Here is a 6,601-nt window from a genome sequence, read left to right on the forward strand (position 1 = left end):
TTCTTTGGCAGAGGCCAACCTTGTTGGTTTTACACGTTAGGTCTTGTTCTTCAGGTTTTGATCCCTTTTTGGGCCAACCGGATCCCCTTGGATCATATAAATTATTGTAATAGAGCATTAGAATGTATCTAAGAAGTTGGACAAAGCATAGAAGTAAAATATTAAAGTTGGAGGTCTCAGTTGTGACCTGTTCTGTATTTTGAGTATGTTTTACAAGGCCTGTGAGCCAGTTACTATAACCCGATTGTTACCAGTTGGTTGTAATCAGTTTTCATGATATAATTCAATTTGTTCTGCATTGCCTCCATCATTTCCTTGTGTTTCCATTGTGTTTAGTCTTCCTGACCAGTCTGGACTGATTTCTTTGAGGTACCTCCTAACCGTTGACTGCACCATGTGGTATTGGAGCGAGCTTTCATTCTGGAGATTGCGTTGTCCTGAGAATTTTGTTGTAGGGTGGCAGACTGTGGATCCGACCTGCAGCTGTAGAGTACTGACATGAAGATGGCACGAAGAGGAAATAGGAATGGTGGAGCATGTGGGAATGAAGAACCTATTGTGATAGAAATGTTGCAAGGAATAGCAACCCGGTTGGAAGTCATTGAGATAGACCAGAGAAGAGGCCAACAAATTGAAGATGTAAGTGAAGATGAACGAGAAGAAGCCCCAACATAACAAGTAAACCCACCAGTGATTGATTTGGATGAAGAAAGGTTATTGAGGGTTTTGAGTAGGGTGAATACTAAACCTCATTTTACCCTACCACAATATGATGGGAAGTTGGATTCAGAGGAATAGATGGATTGGATATTGGAGATGGAGAAATATTTTGATTTTGAAAACACTACAGAAGAAAGGAAAGTGAAATATGCTTGTACCTGATTGAAAGGTCATGTATATCTTTGGTGGGAGCATTTGTAGGTTGATAGACAAAGAAGAGGTAAAGAGAAGATCAAGACATGGGATTAGATGGTTGCTAAGTTGAAATCAAAATTTATGCCAACTGATTATAGTGAATCTATTTTGGAAGTTGCAGAATTTGAGACAGAAGGAATCTAGTGTGAAGGAGTACATTGAAGCATTTTACAAGTTGAATATCAGATCCAAACATGTTGATGATGAATTTGAATAAGTTGCAAGATATTTGAATTGATTTTGGGTGTCTATACAATATGAACTTGGTTTGATCAAATTACAGTGTTGAAGAAGCTTACCAGTATGCCCTGAAAGCAGATGAGAAGCTAAATGAAAGACACGAGTAGAGGCAGAGAAGGTTTTCCGGAGGAAGATTTCAAGGAGGAAGAGGATATACTCGAGGTAGAGGAACCTGTACGGATCATATAAAAGACAAGGAAGTGAACAAAAAAGTTAATTCATATCGGAAAGATAATAGAAATTTCTACCAAAGGAGAGAACCAGATGGCTACCAAAATGAGAATTTTGGAAGAGATGACAAAATACAAGATAAGAGAGTGTTTAGAGGAACTTGATATAAGTGTGTACGATAAGGACATCATGCTTTCGAATGTAAGAAGATAGAGAATACCAGAAGAACAATAGTGGTGGAACAAAATCCCACCGGATCAGCTAATAAATTGGAAAATGGAGAACTGTTGATGATGAGGAGAGCTTTGTGTCATACCAAGAGATATGAAGAGCCCTTGCAGAGGAAGAATATGTTCAAGACCAGATGTAAGGTATCCGGTAAGTGTTATAAAGTTGTCATTGATAGTGGTAGTTCAGATAATCTTGTTTCAGAAGAGATGGTGAATAAGTTGAATTTGGAAAGATTGAAACACCCTAAGCCTTATCAGATAGCATGGATTTGGGATGATCATAAGTTGTTAGTGTAGACACCCAAAATTGTCCAGTCTAATTAAATAAATATTTTTATTTATTTAATTATCTAAGCCTAATTCTTCTATTAATTAAATAAATCTTTATTTATTTAATTAATTCATTTATCCTCTTCTAGCCTTATTTCTCATTTAAATAAATACATTTATTTATTTAAATTATCCTTTTCCTAAATTAAATAAATATCTTATTTATTTAATTATCCCACTTCTTCTATTAATTAAATAAATCTTTATTTATTTAATTAATTCATTAACCTTTTCTACCCATGACACATGTCATTCATCTCTTAATTCATACACTACCTACCCCTTTTATTATTTTATTATTTCTTTTACCTACCCTCTAATCATAGCCGACCTCCTTTTACACCTCTCAATCTCATCCCTCCATTTCATATAGTGTCTTCTATATAAGGAGATGCTCCCTTCATTATCAAACCCTAATCATTCTATGCATTCTAATAATCTTTTATGCACTTGACTACACTACGATCCTACTAGCAACCACATTCTGTTCTTTGTTGAGCTCTTGTGCACATAAAATCTGAGAGCAAATATATCAAGCAAGATCAATGGAGATAGGAAGAATGGAGATCCAAACCCTATTGGACATGTGATGGTAAAATCTTTGTGATTTCGTTTGATTTGCATTGTCTTAGGTAATCTTCATATGTTATGGTGGATCTATGTTGTTGTTAGGCTAGGGTTTTGTGGTTGAATTCATTTAGCCTTTCAATATTGTTATTATTGTTATCCATTTTCACCATATACATTTTGGCACGCCCGGTGGGACTCTTGTCCCTTTTGCATTTAACATCCTTGTTGCAGATTTTGTATTTTGAAGTTGCAGATCTGACGTTTTCGGCAGCATTTTGATATTTTCGCGTCTGTGCACTTTCGGATCGTGTTTTTGATTTTCTGGCGCATCTACGACATCTGGAGTCGCGTCTGTGTTATTGGCAATATTTTATTTTGCAGGTTCCAGGAAAGCGCGTTTGTGTTATAAAATCATGGCTGCGCTGTTTTTAGCCGCGTCTGGGTCCATAAGACACGTCTGCATTCTGTAGTCGCGTCTGTGTCTCACAAAACCACGTCCGTGTCACCCAATCGCGTCTATGTTGAGGGTAATTGCATCTGTGTTCACCAGTTTCAAATTTTAGGTTTTTATTGATTCAGTTTTCGGATTTTGCATTTAGGGTTTCAGATCTGGTTTATTTTGAGCTAACATTTTCAGATCTAGCTAATGAAATTGGTGCAGCTTGTCTTGAAAGCTAAATCATTTGGTTGAAGGCCCCTATTTTCACAAAGTCTTTTGGGTTTAAAATTTACCTAACTTGTGTGCTTGCAGGAAGGGGTGATCATTTGAAACAATCCAAACTACTAACAACTCTTTGTTGCAGGTCCTTGGCAAGGGTTTTTGGATTTTTATTGTGTGCCTTGTTTTCATAGACTAGCAAACACTTCAATTGGTGCACTAAAATTGAATCATTATCTTTTGTGTCTTGAGCAATAGGCTCTTTTTGTTTAATCTTTAGAGGGCCTATCTTCCCATGTGGTCATTAGGAATACTAGTGAGAAGAGAACGACCCAAGTGGTAGCGAGGAAAGCCCACCTCTTCTGAACCACTATAAATAAATGTATTCATGGTGAAAACTATGGATAACGTGTGCTGATTAGTTCATACCAACACTATGTCTCCCCATAAACCTGTTTGATCAAATTTATTTGGTCATTTGTAGGGCGTAACCCCTACCGGCTGGGAGCCTTTTGTATTTACAGAGCTGAAAGTGCCGCATGTATGGCCACATGAGCAGATGCCCTTACTAGCACCTTTTTTTTTTAGAAGCCCAAATCCTTCTAGTTGTTGGGGCAGGAGGTTGGACCTCTGGTAGTGTCCCACACACATACGGTTCTTAGTAGAGATACAAAGTTCGCCACGGGGAGTTTTTGTGGGGACTGATGCTTGGCTGACCTGAGAAGTGAGTGTCGAGGGTGGAGCCAGTGAGGTCAAGCATCTAAGTATCCGCTCTAAATAGTGTAGCCTCAGGGGTAAAACCCCATGTGGGATCAACAACTATTGTCTTGGCCAGCCATAAGAATTGTGCTTGACTTATTTTAAACATTCAAAACATTCAAGACCAAACACCAAAACATTGTGTCTTTTGTGTCTTCAAGTGTATGAAAAACATTCTTACATCAAACAACACACTTTTCTAGGAGTAAATTTGAGTCTAAACACTTGCAAACATTGGGTCTTCATCAACACTGTGTCCTCTTGTCACGAAAAACAGTCAAACAGTCAGATTTGGTCACAACAAAATGACTTCATAGATTGGAAAAAATTGCACAAATTTTACAGAAACACGTTTGTGTCGGACATAATAGCATCTATGTTGTATAACTGCGTCTGTGGAGGGCAGAAACGTGTCTGTGTTCACAGAATCAACATTACACTTTGCAAAAAAAAAAAATCTCAAAAACGCGTCTGTGTTAAACAGAGCCGCGTCTGCGTCAGGAAACCGCGTTTGTGAAGTATATAGGCGCGTCTGTGTTCAGAATTGAAAAACTGTTACAGTCTAGCAAACAAACACAGTCAGTTTCAGAATTCTTGAGCTTCCTAGGTCATTTCTCCAGGGTTTCATTTAGCATTCAACCTGTCTTGGGTCTCACAAAGTCCATCATTTCTTTACATCTCTCATTACATTCACATTTGTCTAAACTTGAGTCAAAAGGTCACTTGCTTGTCCTCACTATACTTTGTCAACATACTACATACAACAACACTTTGCTAAGTGGTCCCTCATCAAGGTTTCTTACCTTTGGGTCTCATTTGGTCTTACTTAGAGTCAAGGTTAACTTACCTCATCAAGAGAAACTATCCTCTCTTTGGAAGTCACACCTAATCTACTACATACATACTTGGTCTTACACTTTGGACATTGCAAGTACACCTCAGATTCATTTACATTCCATCCAACCCTTGGTCTTCCATACTTTTTCCATTTTCATCTAGTCTCACACATCTTGGTCAATACCTAGTTCATGGTTGAAACCCGCCTTCAAAAATCTAGGAGAGAAACTAAAGAGGCTCAAGAGTTCGCAAACATGAGTTCTTATGAGTATGAGAATGATATCTTTTTCAATTCCAATCATACTACATTACCTGACATGGATGCCTATAGAAACATTCCAAATGTTGAGAACATGGACACTACAAACAATAATGCTACACACAATGACAATATGGACAACTTTTCCATACATTCAGCAGATGTGGAAGAATCCATTATGAATCCCCATTTCAATCGATTGGTTGAGGAAATAATGAGGAGGGATACACAATACTTCTTACAAATGATGGCACAAAGTAGAGCCAAGATACCTCATGATTTTGACATGTCTCAAATAATGGAAAATCGACCTTTGCAACAACCTCACTCCAACATGGATCAAAGAAGGCCTAATAGTGGAGGCAATAGAGGACCACATATGGTACCTGAATCACCATCATCTTTGCTTCAAAAACCAGAGGTCCCACATACACATGGTCAAGCATATGATACTCACCTTCGTAGACCATTATGGAAGTCTTATGCAGACAGATATGCTCAATCACATACCAATGCTAAGGATCAACCACCAAAGCAATTGGATATTCAAAGGCATGCTCAAAATTTGGACACAAGGAAACCCCGTGTCAAATTTGGGGGCAACACATTAGAACATGACATGCCTGTAGAGTATGGTATACATGCACAAAATAGATATGGTGTTCCTCAACATGAATCTATACCAAGTGGTCCATATACACAACATTACTATAGGCCTCCTCCATATGAACATGTGTATGATCAATAACATCCATATATGCAACATGCTCCTCCTCCTATTGGTGCCTCAAACATAGGGTATGGTCCAAGAAGTCGATCTCCACCTAAGAGCAATTTGGAACAACAAATCAGGGACTTACAAAAGAAAATGGAGGACATAAATACACCAAAGCCAACATACACAATGAGAGACATATGTCCTTATCCATTTGACAAGAGCATTCCAATGCCTCCATTTCCTACACACTTTGTGACACCTAAATTTGGTAAGTATAGAGGGAAAGGGGATCCTAAGGCACACATAAGACAGTTTTTCACAGCTTGCATTGAGATAGTAGCAAAAGAGACATATTTGATGAGATTATTCCCACAGAGCTTAGGTGATCAAGCTATGGAATGGTTCTCCCAACTTCCACCTGGTATTAAGTCATGGGGTGACTTAGCAGAGGCATTTATCCAACATTTCTCCTACAACATAGAGACAGACATATCAGTCACTACTTTGTGCAACACCAAGCAAAAAGAGGGAGAATCTTTTGCATCATTCTTACAAAGATGGAGAAATCTAGCCAGCAGATGCTCTTGTGAAATTCCACAAAAACAAATGGTAGAGATGTTCACCCAGAATGTTAACAAAGACATTGGCTATGATCTAAGAAAAGATTGTTTGTCCACCTTCAAGGACGTTATTGAAAAAGGCTTAGTGATAGAAAAGGTCCTAATTGAACAAGGAGTCATCAAGATATTCAAGGAAAACAAAGATGACTTTAAAGGAAAAGACAAGCCAAGATTTTGGAATAAAAACAAGAACATAGTCAATGATGGTGTTGTTGATGCCAATACAGTGTGACCCAAATTCATCTTTTCGGGATCAAGTTCTACAAACAATCAAGTGAATACTCAAACAACTTC

This window comes from Cryptomeria japonica, chromosome 3 (genome assembly GCF_030272615.1).
Source record: "Cryptomeria japonica chromosome 3, Sugi_1.0, whole genome shotgun sequence".
In the NCBI taxonomy this organism is placed as follows: Eukaryota; Viridiplantae; Streptophyta; class Pinopsida; order Cupressales; family Cupressaceae; genus Cryptomeria; species Cryptomeria japonica.